General features: G+C 44.0%; 1 protein-coding gene across 4 annotated transcripts in view; it reads left to right on the top strand.

The window, feature by feature from the left end:
* The window catches only part of SARNP (SAP domain containing ribonucleoprotein), a 50,180-nt gene that overhangs the window by 18,230 nt on the left and 8,991 nt on the right, over positions 1-22,959 (top strand). The gene's annotated exons all lie outside the window — the stretch shown is intronic.

Raw genomic sequence — 22,959 nt, 5'->3', positions numbered from 1 at the left:
TCTTGCTTCCTGAGATTTTTACCTCCTGTTGCTGATACAGGGCTCCATGCATCACGCCACATGAAGACTCTTGTCAGCATCGTTTTCCTTACCCCCAGTCCTTTCCTCTCTTTGTTTGGCTGTAATTTTGTTGGTTTTGAGGAAGCCTGACTGCCAAGGCCAGGCTGGTGGATAGAGGGCTTCCTTCCAGGGGCTGTCAAGATAGTCTTCATAAAACGTTACAAGTGGGAAGGAGAGACAGTTGAGGAGGCTTTATAATTGGATTGTTTTCAGGCATTTGACTTGTGTTCTATAGGTGGTAGACCTGATCGGTCTTCACAACTGATCTTTTTCCGCAAGGTAATGACTTCCCTTGGGATCGGAGGCTCCAGAGCTCAGTTTGAAAAGTGACTCAAAACTGTAATGCATCAAATGATTGAAAATGTCGGACAGAGCTCTAGGTCCCCTTAGCCATTAGGTTCAAAGGCTCGTGTGTGTGTCCGCACAGGATTTGACTGAGCGCGTCTGATTGGAACTACAGCGAACGAAGCACAATTCCACCTTGCCTGGAGAGACTGGATCTTTTTGGTGACAGGATGTTGAGTGAGCTGGGAAGGGCAGTATACATTTCAGGAGGAAGAGGAAGAGTGTGGGAGCACAGGCATCATCACCAGTACAACAATCCCCTGCATAGAAATGTTCTGCAGTAGGAGAGATTAAAATGGACAGGGGAAAAGAGCCTCATCTAGTCCTGTTTGGGGGAGACAGATAGAAAAGAGGGAGATCAGTAATACCCTATTACATTGATACAGCAGCTTGAATCACAAAACATCAGACAGGAATAACCTTCTCCTCTGGGGTGAAGTGCAGCCTTGATTTACCATGCACAATGACACTGCACAGCTCTCTAGGACAGGAAGTGAAGAAAAATCTTGTCCATTTGCAATGGCTGTGCCAGTGGGGTTTGGAAACCCTTCTTCTCTCTTTGAAAGAGTGTAAGGGGATGGATTTGTCCCCTTCCCTCCACCACTGATATATAACCCCCTCTTCTCTCATGGGGTTTGTACCGTGGACATTTTACTGCATCTGTTTCTTCAGCAAGTCAGAGTGAAATGCTAGACTCTGCAAATGTGGAGCCAGGAAGTTCAGTGATGTAGAAAATAATTGGTGTTGGAGGCCACTGTTCCTCCCCCACACATCCCTTTGGGGGTGGGGGAATCGGGCAAGTGCATTAAAGCTGGAATATGTGGAAGGGCAGGTCAGGGTGAGAGGCTGCTCAAACATCATTAACCCTGTCACTAGGAACTGTTGTTTTTCAGAAAGGATATATGCCTTGTCAGCGTCCATGGCTGCAGCTTGTAGATCTGGGGCTTTGTAATAACACTCAGCATTTCTGAGAGGGCCTTCAATGGTTACACTTTGCTCCAGAATCTTGAAGAGATCGAAAGCAGTCACGTGCTGCACCTGATCTGAATGAGTGCTTTACAAACATAAATGACAGGCTAAGTTCATTAATGAACTGATCCCCTTCTACAGATGGTGGCATACCAGGATGGGGAAACGACTTGCCCAAGGTCACAAATCCATGGCAGAGTTAGGTCTAGCATCCAGTTTGCCCGACTTCTAGGCTTGTGATTTAACTCCAGATGCCGCCCTTGTGCCTTTTACAAAGCAAGGTGTCCAGCAGTGATGGCAGCCTTTGCAGTGCTATGTCTTTTTTTTTTTGTTTCTGTTCCATCAGGAAGCTGAGTTCATAGGCTTAGCAGTGGCTTCTCCCACTGAGCGGAACACACTCTCACATTCCTGTGAGGAATATTATTGGTTACTTTAATTAGCCTGTAGTATTGTGCTTCCCACCTGGGTGTTCTTTATAGCTTTTCATTACAGAGGAGCCTGGCAGTTGCTAATGTTTACATGTGCCGTGGCAGGTTTTTATACTCCGGCGTAGCAGCAAGAACTTTACAATAAGCCATTGTCTCCACAGAGCCACACTTCATTTCCTATTCAAATTGGTTTGGAAGAAGGGAAGGGGGGTGGGGTGGGGTGAGAGAATCATTGCTTAAGGGGGATTTCAGACCTGCTGAGAGAAGGGAGCAAATGCAGAGCTGCATTAGTGGCTGAGAACTCATCTGTACTCATTGAACCCCCTGACTAGCCCTCCAGGGTGAAATCTTTCAAGTTTAAAATCCTCTTTCTCTTCACCTAAAAGGGAGGAAAGTCCCCAATATTTCAGAAGGGACCTAGCAGGAAAAGGTTGATTTTGGCAGAACAGAGGGCAGGTGCTTGCTTGGGTCTTGGCGGTACAGGCCCATCAAATTAATGTTCAAAATAAAACCAAGGAAGCGTTTATCTCCCCCTAGTACTAACCCACCCTCCCCATCCTCTCTTGTGAAGCCTCCTGTTAAAACACAGTTCCTCTGACCTGAAGCTACCATCCCTTGATTCCTACTTAGCCCATACACATACCTGTAAATTTCCCTCTCCCTGTAACACCGAGAGCTCTTGGCTCCCCATGGGCTGGAGTTATAGCTGCATGTTTTATAGGTAGGCTTCGTGGTAGTTGGTGATGCAGAAGCGTTTCTAGAAGGGGTTGGTTTGCTTTTTTTCTATAAAATAGCCTTGTAAGTCTCCTGCTGAGAGTATTGCCACCAAATGTAAAGTCAAAGCTCTAGGGATAACATAAAAGCACAAAGCCCCCCCCATGCCCTGCATTGCATTATCAAATACCTTTCCCTATCTGAGCAGATGACCAAAGTAATTGGCTTTTATGTCTCTCCTTTAATGTGGAGGTCTCAAACTGCCTTACAGACAGTTGGCTGATTAACCCTCAGCCCCATGGATGTTGAGATCAGAGAGATGAAGTGACTGTTTTGAGGTCATGCACTAAGTCGGGGCAGTATTGCAAATCGAATCCAGGAGTCCTGAATCCTTGTTCCCTACTCTAAGCACTAGAAACACTCCCTCCCAGAGCTGTAAATGGAAAAAGGGAATCTTGACTCCAAAGTCTCTTTAACCGCAATGCGGTGTGTGTACACACATAGGTTTCTACCCATTACTCAGTGATACCATGTGTGGGAATGGTTGTTCATGGTACAGAGAGTACTGTGATGTCCAAAACACCAGGTTGTGATGACATCGAGTGAGGGTGGAAGAGGGCAGTTGCAAAGAAGAGCGCTTCTATGTATTCTACATCTCTTTTTAGAGATGATATGGTCAGCTGGGGTTAGAGTGGGGAAAACTGGAAGGCAGGACTTCTGGGGTCCATTCTCTGCACTGACACTGATTCAGGTAAATTGCTTCACCTTTCTGTGTCTGTTTCGCTATCTGTAAAATGGAATGAGAACTTGGTCGTCTCCTATGGCTACTGTGACGCTTGTGTAATGCATTTGCAGTGCTTTGAGAGCTCCATAGACATGCCAGCTTGGTTATTAGTCAGCAGTGATGGAAGGCTGCACTTTTTGATGGAAAAAGTCGTCTTTGTGGTTCGGAAGAGTTAAATAAGAATGAACATGGCTACCAGTCACTGCTCCGGTTTAATTCTCTTTAATGAGGGTTTATTTTACAGGTGGCAGATGAGAATTATTGCACTCATCGTTTGAGATTAGGTGGACAGAGCTGGCAGGCTGATTATTTCATGACGTTTGTGTGATATTGAGGGAGAGCAGGGGTCAGGAGCCCAGCAGAAAGTTTGTGTGTGTACAAAATATCTAAATGAGAGAGAGAAAACAGTTGGCTTAATTGTTTGGCTTCCAGCAAACTTATAATAACGTGCTGAGGAGGAATCCTTTTCCTGGATAATTTTTCTGCCTGCAGGCCAGTACCCCCTGCCAACGCTGGATGTGAAAATATTAACCACCAAAGAAGCAAAGGAGGGGGAAAATGCTGATGTTGGCAGATCAGGAAGGAGAAAACTACCTGAAAAAGAAGCCCCTTCTAGCTTACCCACTAAGCATTTATATTTAATAAGACCAGCTTGGTGCTCTGTGACATTGCTGGTAATTGCAAATGGCTTATGCTGAGCTAGGATGGTGTCAGGGCATGAGCTTCACGTCGGTATTCAATCTGAGACTTCCTAAACCCTCCATCAGTTTAGGTATCATGTGAAGAATGAAGCTTCCTCGAGACCTCTCATATGGAGACAGCTATAAATCCACAAAGCTCAGTCTTCGGGAGCTCTGTAGTTGGTACAGGAGATATTAGGACTGGTTCCTGGCTTGTTTTAGCAGCAAGCTCCATTCCCAGTTGTCTTGTTTTTTAAACTTTCTGTGGACTCCAGCTGATTCCTAGACCTTGTTTGCCTCTGCTCGTGTTGTAGGTCTTCCTTGCCATCCCTGCGCACAATCACAGCCCTGTTGGCCTGGTAGCCTTCTCCTCTGCAGCATCTGGAGTAGTCTTAAAGGACTTAAAGGATACCTGAAAACATCTCTTCTATCTTCACACCTCTTAATTTCTCTCCTTCACTATTGTTTTTGCCCTCTGTAGTGCCTTGTGGTACAGTTTGTTTAAAAGGTGCTACAGGAGAGCATATTCACTATCTGTGCACGTGCATAGAACGAACGAACGTACATACATACATATATAAGCACATCCCTACACCATTGTGGTGCTTAGATCCATATAATAGCTTGTGTATATCCTGCACCTTTGAGCACCTCCCCAGTGTTCTGCCTGCTATCTCTTCCCCACCAGGACTGCTCTGAATATTCCAAACATCTGAGCAGCTTCTTACAGCTGGGAGTTCTTAAAAACCAGCCTGCCACAGAAACGTTTTTCTTCTCGGAGGAATGGTCACTGTTCAGTCCGAGAGCACTACAAGGCATCTAACAAGTTTCAGAGTAACAGCCGTGTTAGTCTGTATTCGCAAAAAGAAAAAGAGTACTTGTGGCACCTTAGAGACTAACCAATTTATTTGAGCATAAGCTTTCGTGAGCTACAGTACACAGCCACAAGTACTCCTTTTCTTTTTGCGAATACAGACTAACACGGCTGTTACTCTGAAACCTTTCACTATCAGACAATCCTCGGCTGGCAAAGGCTACAGGTTTACGTTTGCCTTCCACTTCCTGGTACAGGACGGCTCCCAGACCCTCCAAACTGGCATCAGTATGCAGGATAAATGGTTTGCTTGGGTCAGCAAAAACTAGGACTGGAGCATGAGTTAGACTCGTAATGATTTCTCGAAAAGCCCTTTCACATCTCTCATCCCACCGTTAGCAAAGGGTTTTTCAAATGATTTAGCATTTTGTTTTGTTTTTTAAAATGGAACTTTTTTTAACCCCCCCACCTGTAAATCTCAATGCCTTAGTTACTCTTAGCCCAACTGTACACTACTCAGAGGGAAACAGAAAATCCTCTGCAAATTACCCAGAGCAACTTTTTTTAAATACCTAAAAATAAGAAGATTGAAACAGCCAGTATCACGAGAGTTTCAGGTCTAGGAAGAAGTACTGTGCATCCCCCTGAAAATCTTTCCTTTTCAAAGGCACAGCTCCAGTTTGTAGCCCCACCGTGTCAAAAAGTACCAGATGCCTTGTAAAAAGAAAAGGAGTACTTCTGGCACCTTAGACACTAACCAATTTATTTGAGCATTGAGATTTACAGGTGGGGGGGTTAAAAAAAGTTCCATTTTAAAAAACAAAACAAAATGCTAAATCATTTGAAAAACACTTTGCTATAACACACAATAGGTAGTGAAAGTGGCGTGGCATAGAAATCTTGTGAGCCCTCATTTGGGTTGCCATGCACAACTTGTCTTCATTGTTTGTGCGTGATCTGGAAGAGTCCCAAATTCACGCTGCTAAACCCCTTTGTATTACATCACTACGTATATTAAAAAAGGAACCTCTACTGTCTGCAGTGTATGGGCATGAGGGAATATCTCTTTACATAACCTGAGAGCCCAGTAATGGCCCTCAGCACCTTCAGAAGCCACTAGAACCCTGCCAGAGCAGCAGTGCTTCATGTAGTTAGCTCTTGCATGTTGTAAACCTTTAGTAAACGTTGTCATTTGGACCCAGTTGTTCCCCCGTGATTCCTTCAACTTAAGATGTGTCATTCTATAAGGCAAAATATGAATGTGGGGATACCACTTCCTAAATTAGGGCTTGTGGCTACACTTAACAGTTGCAGATTGTCTCTGAATTTTTTTTAGCATATATATACTATGTACTAATATTTGAAAGCCTTAATTTCCATGTTTGTTTCAGAAAAAGCTTGGATAGAATACCTGTATGACTTAGTGTTCCACTGTGTGTGTGTGTGTCTGAGAGAGAGAGACACACTTACACAACACCGTAACTAGCAGTCTGGTATGTTTGCACCCCTTGCTGCTCCTCCTTCCCCCCCATCCCCTTAAAAACCAACCTCACCATTTTCTAACTTGAGTAGCTGTGAATGCAGGCCTGTTGATTTAGGATAATGGGAAGTGACAAGGTGAAGAATAGTGCTGGCAGTCATGGAGATTTTAACACAAGGGTGTAGTAAGCTAGGCTGCCTCCTCCCCCGCCCACTGGATTGCTGGGAGAAGGAGTTTCTCTACCTAATGGCCTGCACATGGCTGCGTTGATGGCACAGGCTGCATGGCTAAAGGAGGGCTGTGAGTGTGAAACATGGATTTGTTTTCCCTCCTGTAATAAGAATGCTTTCTAGTCTTTTACTTAACACTCATGTCTCCTCTCTTGCATGGCCCCCCTCACCCCCACCCTGCCAGCAACTTCGTCTCCATACGTATGATGATTGTATTTCCTAATTGCAGCCGCTGTCTGTGTGATCATTAGCTTTCTGTGACAAAGACCTGATTAGAAACTGGACTCGGGAATGGCGGGGAGGGGGCAAAAATATGTTTTCACATATTGGTTTGCTGCTAAGTTCAGCACCAGACCACCTCTTGACAAAGGTCAGTAAGAAAGCTCTCAAATGCAGGCTAATACAGTGGGCTTAAAAAGAAATGCGCTCACTGATCTGGGCTGCTTAAGAATAGGGCAGGGCAGGACTCCTCAGGATGTAGGCATGAGAAGGAATAACTCCATAGAGCTAGCATACACGTGGGTAATGTACTGGTTTGCCTGAGAAAGAAACCCAAATCCTAGTGGGGCTGTACCCTTAGTGAAACCAGTAAGTGCCTAGGTGCAAGGTGAATGTAAAGACTAAAACGATATTTATAGCTGATTTTTCTCATAAAAATAGCCTCACAAAAGGGAGTGTGTGGTGAGGCTTTGGAGAGGGAGTGAAGCAGTATATTAAACTGGCAATGAGCATGGGGAGAACTACAACTTGCAGGGGGAAATAGAGGTAGATCAGTGGTACCCATGGTAAATTTCACACCAGTCCTGAGCCCATGTACCCTGGCTGGCATATAGTGGAACCGTAGAGGGAGATTTATGGTAAGTGATGAGTCCTCATGTGTCTCCCACTGAAAGCAAATAGGCAAATTTGTGAAATCCAGCAGCTTATCCCCTGGAGGATTTTCAAGAACTCCAAACTGGAGGGAATAGAATCCATGGATAGGGGTTGTAAGAAGGGACCTCATTGAAAGCTCCAGTTGTGGTGGGGGGAGGGGGAGGCTGTGTGTGCTCCATTGATTATATGAGCTACTGTCCAATCGGTACAGGAACCAAAGGTAAGAAAAGGTAAAATTTCTTTACCCAGAGTAGTTGATACATGGACTAAGCTACTAAGAGCTCCCACCAGAGACTTTAAAAAAAAACACATTGGTAGGTGTGCTTTGGGTGACAACTGCTTTAACAAGAGGCCCAGACTGGCTTCCTGGTTCATTTACCCTAAGGTGCTGAGCACCTGCAACCTCCCAACTTACTCAGTGGAAGTAGAAGGCACTCAGCACTCTTCTGGATCAGCGTCTAAAGTGTCACTTCCCATAACATGGGTTATGTAAGGATGATCTTATCAAAGCAGATTTCTCAGTTTGATATTTCTTTTAGCCTTCTCCACCATATTGTTTGAACTACTCAACACATGTTTAAAAATGGCTACCCAGCCCAAACTGAGCCTGACCACTGTTTTCCAGCATGGTTATTCCTAATGTCCTGGTTTTGAGATGTTTGTTTTTTCAAGTCCACAGTCTTAGCCTCTAGTTTATAGCAAGGTTATAGTATAACTTATTACTGTTAGATGTGGACACAAAAGCATCTTAAAGCTGTACTAAACTAATGTGGGTTTGATGCTGTTATGAGCCTGCAAGCATGCAGTTTAATTCCTTTGTAGAGAGCAGAATAAAAGGGGTCTTTATGAAATAATAGGAAATGTGAACAGTCTGCAACTGTCTGAAGGTGGGCAGGTTTGTCTATCGGGCAGAATTCCTTTACTGGATTGTAAACTTTTTGTGACAGACTGTCCTGTCATTGTTGCCCTGTAATGCACCTAGCAGTTTTTTTGGGGTGCTAAGTAAACACCATTGCAAGAATTCTAGACTAGTAATGGTTGTGTCCAAGTTCTCCCACTCCCGGGACCTAGCTATCTCCCTGTGCTGACCTAGCTTATCTGTATGGTCTACTTAGCCAACGCTGCGTACAGCAATCGACATCTGAACTTAAGGTACAGGAAGTGTGGCTAAAGAGCCATTGCTGTCTCTGTTTTGTGAGAACAGTGTTCTTACACTGAAGGAAAAATAATCCTTTCCCTCCTGTCTGTAGCATTCCTGTTGCAGGGTTTTTGAAGGACACCAAAGTGCCCAGTTCCCACTGACTTTCACTCTTGGACAGCTTTGAAAATCCTATGCACAATTGCTGCTTGAGGTGTGGATGAAGATCTGTTGTAATTTAGATAAGCTTATCCTTTTAAGGAGTTATAGGTAGGTTTGAAAATTGCTGATTCCCCACCCCCACCCCACTCCATCTAAAACCAGATTTTAAAACGTGCCCATGGTTAATCAAAATGTAACAGGAGAAGTTTGACAAATGACTGAATATCCCCTGAAGATTAAGTGCATGAGTTTGAGCTCCAGCATGGAATTCATTATTCCCCGACGGTTAAAAGTGAGACACTAATATAAAATATTAGGATGAAGTTACTTTTCTGTTTCATTCTGGACTTCTATAATTCCTCCATTTACATTTTGAATAAATAACAATTTATCCTAAAATGCATTTTGATTTTTAATTTCCTGTGAGTGCAAAAATGTAAGTAGTTCTGTTTTTTGTTTTTTTTAAAAGAAGGGAAATCTGTGTATTTGTTGGAAATCTTTGTAAACCTACTTAAAGTAACGTTTCCTTGAGGGATGCTGAATGCTTTGCAGAAGCTGCAATGACACCAATCTGCCTTTCTGTCTCTGTGTGTGAAAATTAAATAGTTTTCACCTCCTTTGAAGAGGCTCTTCTATAGCCAGGGCATTTTAAAGAAGTAGGAATCAGTAAAAAGTTGCTTTCTGAAAGGGATATAATCAATTTGAAATCTAATTAAACAGTTTAAAGCAGCTCCAGGTACAACACCTTCCCCCCGAGTCTTTGTCAGATTTTGTGGCTTTACAATCACATTTTCCTGTTTTTAAATGTTTTTCCTCGCCCCTGTTGCTTTGTTGAATGAACCACATAAATGGGAAACAGTGAAGCTGATGAGATACAAGTGCAGTTAAATGCCCAAAGTAGTAGGGCCCTTAGGTGTTACTTGTAACAAATTGTTCAGGGTGGTGTGATTTTTTTGAACTGTGCTCCTTCAAGCACAGAATCCCAGTCTCATCTCCATGTGGTTATAACTCTTCTGGGAACTCTCTCTCCTGCTGGCTTGGTAGTGGTGAGGGCGCTTCCCTGGCATTCCCCTAAAAAGTCATTGTGCCAATGGAGGCTAAAACTCAGCCCAGTGTTGTGTAAGTCACTCTGTCTCTATGGGTTTTGTCCAGTTTGCTCTTCTCTTGTAATGTGATTGCCGAAGGAGGAGGCAGCTATTATTCAGACCCTCACCAGCACCTACATTGGAAGGGTGGTTGGAAGTGGTCTTTGGATGACAGAGCAAACCCCTCCAGATTCTCAAACCCCTTCCTTTGCAGTCCTGGTGTTCTCTTTGGCTGGCCCCTTCATGTTCCTTTTGCAGTAATCTTGGAGCTGCTGCCATCTCCTCATCTGAATTTCCTTCTCCATTAGATCCAAAATTCTGCAGCTAACATAATTTTCCGCCTTGCCCATACCACATCACGCATCTCTCCAGCCCTGTCGCTGGCTTTCCTTCCATATCAGCTTCATGCTCTCATTCCTTGACTTGGATTTTAAGCTGCTCATAGGTCTGTAAATTACCCAAGGTGCTGAATTAACAATGGCAAGGCTCTGCGTAGCTCTGTTCTCAGGTCATCCTGTGCCCTGCACTTTCCAATCTCCATGATGCCCATAAGCTCTGACCAATTTTCCCTATCTTCTTCAATCCTTCCTCCAAATCCAGTTCTTCCAAGGAGGCTTCCTCTGTTTCTGTCCCACCAACCATCTCTTTCAGTGTACATTTTGATTTTTCCAAAGTGCCTAGCACTGTTGTATCTAAGCAAAGTCTTCAAGGCATTCTTCTTCGTCTAGCGAACTCTTCACCTCTCCAAGGTTCTAGGTCCTCCCTCCTCTACTTACTAATGTTGTACTGTCTCTGTGGCAAAAGCTTTAGTAAATGTATGGGCCTCTAGTTTACTCCTATCTCTTCTGGGAGCTCATTCTACCCCTTATGTATTCACGTTAGACTGCGTTGGATTGTGCCCTTTCAAGGCAGGCGTGGTGTCAAATTCAACCCATACTTGTAGGAGCTATTTAAAAAATTCCAAGACCTAGGGGGCCAGAACCCTAAAGGGACCTCACTTTCCAAAAGTGCTGAGGAACTTCTGTCTGGAAATCAGCCCCTTTAAGGTGGCTTAAGTTGGGGGTATCCAGACATTGAGGCCCAAGTATCTGTCTAGGCTAGGATTTTTACCCCTTGTGTCTGTTTAGTACGTTAGCCCTTTTCTGAGTTGCTGGCAGTTTGTGTGCCATGCCATACCACTCTTGTTGGTTTTCCTTTTCTCCTGGTTCTCAAATGCTTCCGTAAGGTAAACCTTTGAGGGAGGGGTCTCCTGGACTTCTCCTTTTCTATTCATGTTACATCCCTGTGGCTACTCCAGAACTGAGCAGCTTACATGGAACAACAACAGGAAAGGCCTGAGGGCATTTGTGGCTGTTGGATACAATTTAGAAGCTGAAAACAAGGAGGAGGCAGAGCCAGGATCATGTGACCAGTGAGTGCTGTGTGGAGGGGAGAGAACTACTGTCCTGCTTGAGTTTGTGAGCATTTTTCTTCCTCCCTCTTTAATGGAAAGTCTTTTAGTCCCTCCTGATAATATTACAGTGTCTTTCTTACGCTTCCTCAGACTTTAGACACTGGACTGTAGAATCGCTCTGTCTTGTTTCTCTTGTCACACTGGTGACACCATCTGTTTTTGTCTCCCCATTTTGGTTACCAGCTTGTGAGTGGTTCTCTTTTTGGGGAGGGTTGCATATCTTCCCCCACCCCCGAACAGTGCACTCTAAATAATTTCACTTGGTGTGTTTCTGCTAGGCATAGGCCAAACCAAAATCCTGCATTGAAACCGCCCAGAACCTTCGCTGTGTACTCAGTCTGAATGTGAACTATGCAAATGCCTTCTCTCAAATGGACTGAACCAACTCCTGTCCTCCAGACTTCAGGGTGTTTTGCATATTTCAGTTTGACCATCACTTAATGAACACAATACCCAAAGTATGCCCCCAATTTCAGATTCGTGGCAGGTTGCTTCCCCAAACGGCTGCCAGTCTAGGGGAGAGGAAGAAATGGTGAAATCTAAAAACACGGTAATTGAGTGGTTCTGGCGGGGGCGTTCCATTATTTTGTTGTCCTTTTGCTTTGCCTTTCCTCTTTGTAATGGCTTTAATGTTAATAGTAATGTAGTGTTTACAGTTACTCCTTTCTTCGTGTTTGTCTCTTCCCCTCCTGTAACCTCTTTGCACACGCTGACACACACACGATGTCATTTTAAAAATAAATGGCGAGGAGCTGCGAGGGGTCAGCAGGACTCCTGATCTTTTCTTTATCCACGGTGCCATTTGAAAAGGATTTGCGTCCCTAACAAACCTTTAGGGAGTGGGGAAGGGGTTGCTTAAAGGGAAGACAATGCTGGGGGGGACTCTGTGACCTCACTCTGTCCAGTCATCTGGTTCTTCGTTTGTCCCTGCTGTGAAACAGAACTTATCTTTTGTCTGTAACACAAATACATCTTTTCCCCACTCCCCCTTTCCCTTCTATTATGGTTCAATCAATGATGTCATTATGTATGCCATTCAGGGGCTGTTGAACCACTTGGCTGCAGGAATTTGGAGGAGCGACTGGGGGAGAATGGCAAACGGTGCTCTTGCTCTTAGCCTTCAAGGATCTATTCTAATTTGAAGGAGAGAAACGAAGTCAGGTTTCTCTTTAACCCCTGTTCATCAGGAAAGACAAAAGTTAAACCAAAAAATCCAACCCACATAAAATGAAGGAGTGAGTGTGTGTGAGAGGTGGTAGCATGAACTGCTAGGGCTTTTTTCAGTAAAGGTCTTAAGCCTATAAAAGTTCTGTTTGCGGTACCACCCTTTGAATTTTTTAATAAAGATATTTAAGAAGCTTTCTCCATTGCTCTTAAGAAAACTGTCAAACATCTCTGAGTGCTGCTTGCTGTGATTTTACTCCCTTCCCTCATTCGTTGGATTACTTTTCTTCTCCAACATTTTTCTGAAAGTACCAACTACGGAGGGAGTCCTGTGAGCTCCAAAACCTACCATGCAGTCAAATCAATACACTTTCAGTGAGTTGCTATGGCATTTGATTTGGAATTGGAGTACCGCTTTTGCTTCGATGGATTTACTTTTTAACACAGTCTTGCAGAACATTGTGGAGCCTCACTAAATGTAACTGATCCAAAATGCATTAAATCAATGGAAGACTCCCATGGGGCTTTCGATCAGGCTGTTAAGAGTATTATCATCCCAACTAATTCAGCTTATGGAAAATGCTTCGTCTCACTATTGGAAGCCTGCTTTGATTTAGTTAGTTATTAAAGAAAAAAGGCTTTCCTAGCTCTCATCCCAGTTCAAGGAGATAGCATAAGAATGCATTAAAAAAGTTCTGAGACTACTTTGCAGCTCAGAGCTGCAAAATGGATTGATCCAGATCAGAACGCCATCAAACGGATCTGGGTTTAGGTTCAGGCCCATCTGAGTAATACCTTTGTGTGTCAGCTTTCCTACAAAAGTCCCACAGGAAATGGCTGTGTAAAACCCTACTGCCCTAGGCATAAAGTGGTTTTAAATATAATATTAGTTTAGCTTTAAGGGGATTTTCTGATTGACCTGTCTTTTGCAAAAACATAGTAGATTTATATTGCTGAGTATTTTAACTCTATTTAAAACAAAAAGCAGTAAGTCTTTTGGACTCATGTATGAGTGGTTAGGCTCAGACTCCTAAGCTTGATGGTGTTGTTGGAAAAGTGATTTGCATTAGGGTCTGGGAGTTAACCTCACTCCCTTTTATTTTTTTTTTTTTTAAAGGAGTGCTTGTGGCACTTTAGACAAATTTATTTGAGCATAAGCTTTCCTGAGCTACAGCTCACTTCATCAGATGCATGCTGTAGCTCACAAAAGCTTATGCTCAAATAAATTGGTTAGTCTCTAAGGTGCCCCAAGTCCTCCTTTTCTTTTTGCGGATACAGACTAACACGGCTGCTACTCTGAAACCTGACTTCTGTTACTAATAATTTGGAAATTCCTAACACATCTATTCCTTACTCTGGTTATTCCCTCTAATAAGATATGTCTTCTGCAAAAGGAACACTTACTATTTCTTCATTTCTCTTTGGATCTTGTTTAGAGGTTAAACTGTCTTAAATGTTTTTGGCCAGCAAATTTTTCTCTGGATGTGATCTGAAATCCTTGAAAAATGTATGTGGAGGTTTAAAAACTAGCAACATTTTGATCCTGACAAAATATTTGCAAAAAATCTGCTCCTTCATTGATCTTCCCATCTCCCTGAATTTGTGGCTGCTTTTGTTGGCACCACAGAAACCTTAAGCCATGAAGCAAATAGAAAAGGACAAATATGTATTACTTTTCTACTGGGTGTACTTCTACTGCCTTGTTATTCCAAACCAGAGAGACACTCCTGAGTATTTTGTAAGGCGTTTGAAGTGGCTAACATCCAGAGTAGCTGGACTAATTCGATGGATGATATCAGGTATGCTTGATGATAGACAAGATTTTCAGTACTTGCATGCCTTTTAAATATGGCAACAGATAAATTTTGCATAATAAAATTCTTGCTTTCCGAATTCAGAGCGACAATCTTGTGGCTGTGGCTATGGCTCTGGACCAAGACTCAGGAGATCTGGGTTCAGTTCCCAGTTCTCCCACACACTTTCTGTGCTACCTTGAGCCTGTCGATTAATCTCTGCCTCTTTCTGAGCTGCAAAGCGTAATCCACCTAATGTACGTCTATGGCCATCATTGCCCTAGCATCTGAGCACCTTATCTTTGCTGTATTTACCCTTACAGCACCCCTGTGAGGTAGGGAAGTGCTGTTAGCACCCTTGTACAGGTGAAATTGAGGCCCAGAGGAATGGGTCATTGGTGGCGGAGCAGGGAGTTGAGCACCTGAGTCTCCGGCTTGTCGCAGGCTGGTATCCTGGACACTGGAACGCCTTTCTCCCACTCTCTGTAATGCCTATGAAGATTGTTAGCTCTTTGATGCAAGGCCAGTCTCTTGCTCCGTGTTTGGGCAGTGCCCAGCACAATGCCCTGATCTTGGTTGGGACCTCTAAGGAGTACTGTCATACAAATGACATATTTCGATTCTTCGTTCACCTTAAATAATTAAACGCCAGTAATGCCTCTGCTCACCAGCCTACAGGGGAATTCAGCCAAGCAAAGTTGGTCATGGAAGGGAGTTAATCAACCCGTTCTTTGTCTCTGCCACTCTGCAAAAAGAGAAACCAAGTATAAAATGGTGAACGAAGGACTCAGAGCTATTGCTAACTCTCTCGCTTGTGTGTGTTGGGAATCTTGCATTTAATCTGGTTTATTAATCTGATTAATTCAAAGCCTGTCCTAATGAATCTCTGTCGTGAAATAATGCTCTGAAGTACTATAGTGTATTGCCATTTGTTCTTCATCCCATAGCCTTTTTAGTTTTTGACCATATATAGATTTTAAGTTTAATGGCCACTAATTACTCCCAGTCTCTACTCCCCGTGTACTGAGTTGGATCAAATCGCTTTGATGTTAATAAATTTTCATTTATTGTCTATCCTATAGAATGGACATATTAAGTCACTGGGATACCTAGGAGTACTTAGCCCTGCATGAGCTCCCAGTGCTGCTATGGGAGAGTGTGGGGGATTCTCTTTGGCCTCTGTCCAAATCTGTAACTCAGTACTGATTGCAGAATCACTTACCATTGGGGGTCACAGATGGAAAGAGCCCAGCTGCGTTTCTAGGTCCCAGGGGAAGTGCGTGAGGCCTGCAGATAGAAGAACCTTCATTTGACTTGTAAACTGAGCCAGTTTGATCTGAAATTCTGGAGGGGGGATAAATCTGGGGACCCTACATGGACACTTTTACACACTCATTTTCAGCACAGTAGGACTGTGCTGTCCATTTCAATGAGCAAGGATGCACCCTGAAGGTTTTTCCTTGCACCCCAAATTCACTGGCGTTCCAGTGCCTTGTAATGTGGTTTGATTCTACATTTATCTCCACCATTGCTGGCTGGTAGAATGGCTAGTCATATTGGCCTCAACTGATAAAATACAGTTGAAATATGATCCACTTCCCCGGATAAAAAGTTCTCCCTTCCATAAATAGAGGTGTGTGGATGTAAACTGTCTCAATGCACAGGAAGGGTTAACATTGCTGTGGTGTTGCCGTTTTTGCGCTTGTTGGTTTTGAATAGGATGGATTTTTTTTTTTAAATCTGTGGCTAATGTGCAATTCAAATAGTGTTTAGTAATCGCCCGATTGCTCCTTTTTAATAACAGCTGGACGCTTCAAGGGAAAACTTTCCCTGCGCCAAGTAGCTTTAACTTGAGGTGGCCTCTTGTTTACCATAAATACCGTAACTCCTAAATACGTTTTTGTCAAGCAAAGCCTCTGGTATCTACACATCGGTGGAGATTCTGTACGTTGTGGGCTTGTCAAAATATGTCTGTGCTGGTAAATTAAAAAACAACTTAGCTGAAATGCTTTGATGTTTAGGACGCTGTTCTTAAGGGACTGTGAAGATGCTTCCTAACCCCTTTGCCTTGCCCTGCACCTGAGATGTGTCTCTTTCACTCTGCCATGTGGCATTCCTTACGTGTGTCTGTCTTCCTCTGACGTCTAGGTCAAAGAATGCTTTTCAACTTCAGTATTCCACTTCTGGGAGAGTTGCAGGTGTACTCTTAACACATGGCTGTGACTTTTTTGTCTTCCTCCCCTGCTGATTCCATTTGGAGAGAGCATAAACTTTTAACTGTTAAGGCTTCAGTATCTTGACACACAAACCTCAGAACTGCCAGCTGTTGTAACTTTTGCCCTCTATCAAAACCAGCGTCCAAAAAATACATTAGCTAGATTCCTTCATCCTTCCCTTACCTGATCTGTGTTTCCTGGATTTTTACTGGAAGGGAGGTGGGGAAGGGGAGAGGAGCTAAAGGTAGCATCATGGTCACTTTTTTCCCCAATTAATGTATTATAGCAGAAATTTGCTTACTGTGAACTACAAAGTTGCTGTCTCAGCTTAGCGGCCTGCTACTGATCTTGCCTGTACTGCATTTACAATTTCACTGATTTGAATGGTGATGCTCTTAGTTCACACCACTGTCAGATCAGAATCTGGCTCAATAAGTTTAACAAGTTGGCCTCTTTGTTGTATTGGCACTCACAAAATATGTACTCAGAGTTGCTGCCCTTAAAAGCGACTGGCTTAGATACATTTTGGTTTGTCCCTAGTGATATTATAAAAGTTTTAATAGACCATGTTAGCTGGCAAATGAAGCATCACTCCAGACTTACATGATATAGAGGCTGATTCTGTGAAAGTCCTAGTCCTTAAAGACAGCAAAATGTGTGAGAACCTTCCAAGAGGGGAGATTGGTCAGTAAACTTCCCACACCTAGAGAGGCCAGCTAAAGTTGCACCAGTGAAACACAGATGGTCAGTTCTTATGGCTGGAACTTCTGTGTTCTGTCACTGATGTGCTGGGGGAACCTTGAGTGAGCCATTAACAAAATGAGGATGATGCCCACTTCCCATGGGGATGCTACTGAATAATGCTTGTGAAGTGCTGAGAGATCCTTCAGTGTACATCTCTTATACTACTGTATATAAATAAAATAATCCCCCGCCTGCCCAGCCTGGGAGGAAAGGTGATACAAAAGAGCAGTGTCTTTTTATAAGTAGGCCGTGTTACAAGCCTTTCATGAATAACCCTTTCGTAGGCATCTAATATTAATGGAGTTGAAAAGGTGAATGTATTCCACACTAGGTTGAGGGAATGTTCTCAAGGGTAGCATTATTTTTTTAACAAGACTTTGAGCTGCTGGAAAGAGAGAGTTTTTCAATCTCACCATATGTCTCCCTGTAACTAGCTCCAAATGTTGAATGACGACATGAAGTGAGGTGAACCTTACAATATTTTATTTACCTTTGTTTCATGAGGTTGGAGATTAAAGAGCCGTGTTGACTTGGGTTGAAAGGGACAGCTTGAAAACAACCAGGCGTTTGGAGGTCTTTTGGGGGCAGCAGAATGGGGGTGGGGAAGTGGAGTCTATAAAACCAACAGCTCCTTGGTTGTTCCTATAAGATAGTTTACAGTGTGTGTATGGTATGAAACTGAGGTCTCTCGCTGTGATATCTATGTGAAAGGCAATTCTGGGGATGCAAATTGAAAGGTAAGCCACATGAGGAATGCTTACATAAAACCCCTGGGATTTCCAATTGTTTCACAGCCCCTACTAAATATTTGCTGATGTACATTAGTTTATCAACTCCAAATGGACTTAGAAGCTCTTGAATGGAGTCTGCAAGGCAAAAGAGCCAGGAGGTATAAATACGTTGAGATGAATTTCAAAAAGGTGGTGGGTGACAGCTGTGCATCCCAGGATTGGAGTGTTTCTGAGAATAAAACCATCAGTTGCTGTCATTCACCCTCTGGGTATGAAATTGGAAGCCCAGTTACCCTTGAGTGTTTCATAACCTTTACCTTTTGGAGGTCAAGGCCATGTCATCATTAATCTACCATCGCCTGAAAGCCTCAGGGCTCTGCTTTTCATCCTGCCATCCGTCATGCTGCAGCAAGATACAGGAGAGTAGATGACCAGAAGGGTCCATTTTTATACATACATGCGCGTGCATACCCTTCCATTCTCTCAGAATGAAAGCTCCAAGGATGAGATTATGGAGGTTTGTGTCTGTATCTCTACATTCATGATTAGAATTCCTCTCCAGTGTTGTTCTGGAAATCCAGACTTCTTTTCTCTAGGGGACTCTTAATCTATGGAGAAGGCATCTTGCCCGAAAATACTGTGAGGCTTGGCTTTCAGCAGTGTGAGGTATTGTACCATGGTTTCTTGTCTGTAAGGTCTAGGATTAGTGGTGAATCTAGCATGACCCCAAGATTACCCACAGCTTTGATCATCTGTGATCTGATGCCCCCATCAGAGATGAGGTTAGAATATTGGCAGGTTCTTCAGAGTGTAGCCCCTTCCCTGCCACTTCTGTTTCCTGTATTGAGCCTGAGCCCAATGCTCATCACCTGTCTGCTGCTACTAAAGAGAGAGGTTGGTCCTTCATTTATTTTTGCCTATCTTAGTTATTGGTAATGAGCCCTGTGCTGTATCCTCAAAGTGTCATTCCATAGCACCTACAGCCAGGCTACTGCTATGAAATCTAAACAGCTGAGGATTAGGAGCTGCTGCTGTGTCACTTGCTTGTGCTTCCTTGGTATCTAGGGCTAACCATAGGGAGAAATGTGTGTTAATACGTGTTCTCATCTCTTACTGTCCCTTCAGAAGCACCCTTTCTTTGTTTGCAGTGATTGACTCAGTGCAGAGTCCTCCCATCACTTCAGATGAGCTGTTCGTTAGAGCAGTGTTTCTCAACCCTTTTGGTACCAGGGACCAGCTTGCTGCCTTCCTAAACTGTGTCATGGAGGTCTCAGGAACCGGTGCCAGTCCATGGACCGGCTGTTGAGAAACACCGTTTTAGAGCACTTAAAGCTTTAAGTGCTCTAAAACGGTGTTTCTCAACAGCCGGTCCATGGGCTGGCCACCGGTTCCTGAGACCTCCATGACACAGTTTAAGTCAGCCTAGCTGCATTGCTCAGGGGTGTGAAAAATTCCACCCTGAGAGATGTCGTTAAACTGACCTAAGCCCGACAAAACTAGTTTAACAGAAGAATTCTTCCATTGATCTGGCCACCATCTCTTGAGGGGGTGGATTTACCACAGCGACAGAACCCCCCACCATTGCTGTAGCAAGTGTCTCTACTGCAGTGGTGTAATTGCAGCCTTGGTAGTGTAGCCATAGCCTTAGTAATTGCTAGGGAGGTTGCAGCTGATCTGGCCCCCCGGCCCCTAACACAGAGGACACCAAGAGGTTTCACTTGTACTGGGATCAGCTGGGAGCTGCCTCACTTCAGATGGGAGAAAGAACAGGGCTTCTCCTGTTGGAGCAGAGCCGAGAGCTGCCATTGTTGCAGGGAGCTCTTGCGTGTCATTTAAAAAGGTAACCAGCTGCGCCCTCCCCTCCAAGTTAAAATCCAATTCTGCTTGTGGGGATGAGGTTAGTACCAGAGCTGCTCCGTGCACCATGGAAACCAAGACTTAATGCATTTTGGCATTCACCCTTCCAGCACTGAAACTGGCAACTTGCCCACCCTGTGGGGTGAGGGGAATGATCTGATTTTTTTTAAAGGGTCCTTTTATCTTTTGGGAATAATCTGGGTACGAAATAAAGGCCAGATAAATTTGGGATTGATTAATTCTCTCAGGCATTTTTAAAATCTGGAGCTGTGCTGGCCACACCTCACTGTTGAACCTCTTCAGTGGATGTACATGTTGGGTTTGCCCACCTGCCCCCACTGTGTGTCAGTGTTGCTTCACGAAAAGGCTGCTCCTGGCCTGTTTGGCTGCAGTAAAGCGGGTCTTTTAATGCTGGTTTGGGAGTGTGGCCGTTCTAGAGTCTTCTGGTTCAACTGTCGAGTACCACTTTTCAGGTGTTTCCCAGAGAGACTGAAGAGCTCAGTCCAGTTAATGTCGTAGTTCTTTCAGTTTGATCAAAACCCTTCACTGGACACTGCCCGCATGCTCAGTGGGTACGTTCCATAAGAGACATTTTGGTCCCTGTCCCAAGGTGCTTACAGTCTATAGAAGTAATCCCGCCTTCAGAATGAATTACCTGATTGTGCCTGGAGCTCAGCTGAGCTCTAGCCGCTCCCATTGAAGTCGTTTGGCATAGAGGATGTTCAACAACTTACAGGCCTACGGGCTGATTTGAAGGATCATTGACAGTTCAGTTGCTGGCTGTAGAAAGCTGCCACTTATAAAGAAAGAGCCAGAATCTTGAAGGGGTTAGAAAAGAGCCTGAGGAAGATCCGTGTGGTGTGGTGACCTTATTATTGACGATAGCACTGAGGTGAGCTGTGTGATTGTGGCCCTGTGGATGATGAGGTTAGCTGCTTATTTCATTCAAAATGACAGGACAGCGCTAGATTGAAACAAAAGTGCTGCAGCTAGGTAAGCGCAGTAGAATGATTGGTTTCAGAGAAGCAGCCGTGTTAGTCTGTATTCGCAAAAAGAAAAGGAGTACTTGTGGCACCTTAGAGACTAACCAATTTATCTGAGCAAATTTGCTCAAATAAATTGGTTAGTCTCTAAGGTGCCACAAGTACTCCTTTTCTTTTTGTAGAAATGTGTAGTTACACGTCTAAAATCCTGCACATTGCCCCATGCCCGTTACGCTTTAAAAGTTTCTAACTCTCAGGCTTGGATCCTTCACGGAAAGCCCTCCACCACCTCCCTCCCTCCCCCCCTTTTTTAAATATAAAAAACCTCTCCTAGTGTGAGTGCAAAGGGAGCAAACCTAGTAACAGAGAGGTTAGAAAATTGGTCTGATGCTGCTGGAAAGGTCAGCTTTCGCTGCAGATGCACATGTGCCCATTTGCACACTCAAGCATGGCCCCAGGGCTTGATAAATGCAGAGATAGCAGTGTTTTGATAGAGGTAATTTTCCTCAGATGGGTTTCAGCACCCCATGAATCAAAACCTGTCAGCGAGGAGCCAAAGATGGAGTGAAGTTTATTGTAAGCGTGTTTGCATCTGACACTGTCATGCTAGGGGGTCAAGTGAGCAAGATCATTAGAACAGTGTTGATTTACTGAGACTGTTATACTCTTTCTCTGCAGGGCCACAATCGGGGGTGGAGGGGTTACCGAAAAAATAAATAAATAACCTGCAGCTCAGAGCAGTTCCCCCAAGAGACACTCCCATGTGTCCTTTTAAAGACACAGTGCTCCTGTTTCTCCTGAAGTTTGTATTTGGGCCATTCTCCCACCAGCAGGGTTTGAACAACACTTTGGTCACCCATAGCAATCGAAGAGCCTGGTTGTAGATAGTTAAATGAGCAGATTGGAGTGGATTTTCTCTACCAGCATCAGTGCTTGCAAAGATGTATTGGAATTGGGAAAGGTTCAGAAAAGGGCAACAAAAATGATTAGGGGTAGGGATCGACCTCCATATGAGGAGAGATTAATAAGACTGGGACTTTTCAGCTTGGAAAAGATGGCTAAGGGGAGATATGATTGAGGTCTATAAAATCAAGATTGGTATAGAAAGTAGATAAGGAAGTATTGTTTACTATTTCTCATAACAAGAACTAGGGGTCACCAAATGAAATTAATAGGCAGCAGGTTTAAAACAAACCAAAGGAAGTATTTCTTCACATAACACACAGTCACCCTGTGGAACTCCTTGCCAGAGGATGTTGTGAAGGCCAAGACCATAACAGGGTTCAAAAAAGAACTAGATAAATTCATGGAGGATAGGTCCATCAATGGTTATTAGCCAGGATGGGCAGGAATGGTGTCCCTAGCCTCTGTTTGCCAGAAGCTGGAAATAAGCGACAGAATGAACAGAACAGGTAATCATCAAGTGTTCATTCCCTCTGGGGCGCTTGGCACTGGCCACTGTCGAAAAACAGGATACTGGGCTAGATGGACCTTTGGTCTGACCCAGTAGGGCCATTCTTATGTTCTTATAGATTACACTTCTCCAAACAGTGATTTTTTTTTTGCTGCCCCTATGATCCCAAATGATACATAATTCTGTCCACCGTCGGTGGTTCCATAGACTCTAAGCTTCACAACCACCTTTCTCGGGATGGTGGAGGTGATATGACCACACTTAGAGAGGATGGCCTCCTAGATTGAGACACAGGAAAACTGGGTTCAGTTCCCTGCTCTACAACAGACTTCCTGTGTGTCTTGGGAAGGCCACTTCATTTGTCTACCCCTCTGTTCCCCAGCTGTAAAATGGGAATAACACCATTTCTTTTCTCCAGTCCTTTTTGTGCCTTGTCTAAAAGTTCTTTGGGTGCAGGGTGTGTGTGTGCGTGCATGCATGCACGCAAGCTCAGCTAGGGTCTCTAGATGTTATGATAATACAAATGGGGAACCAAAACTCAGAGTGCTAAACAGCCATGCCCGGAGAGGCGCTGTGATGCTCCTGCGCTGGAGATTAGGTAAGGCGCTAGGTCGTGGTAATGTTGAGAATAGAGTCCCAGTCCCTAGCAGGCAGATGGATGCCAGAGCTGCTAAGTTGCACTGCTTCCTTTAAATGACTGTTTATAGTCAGGGTCTCGAGAGCCCTTCTGGGAAGGGAGGTTAGAGACTAAAAACATGGCAGGTCTGTGGATGTTCAAGGGCTAAGTGGGACCCTGGAACAAAAGGAAAAGTTAGCAGTTGTATTTAGCAATAATTACTCCA

The sequence above is a fragment of the Lepidochelys kempii genome, chromosome 20, assembly GCF_965140285.1.
Source record: "Lepidochelys kempii isolate rLepKem1 chromosome 20, rLepKem1.hap1, whole genome shotgun sequence".
Taxonomy (NCBI): domain Eukaryota; kingdom Metazoa; phylum Chordata; order Testudines; family Cheloniidae; genus Lepidochelys; species Lepidochelys kempii.
Note: the sequence above shows the minus strand (reverse complement) of the source record. Positions and strands in the feature narration are given on the sequence as shown.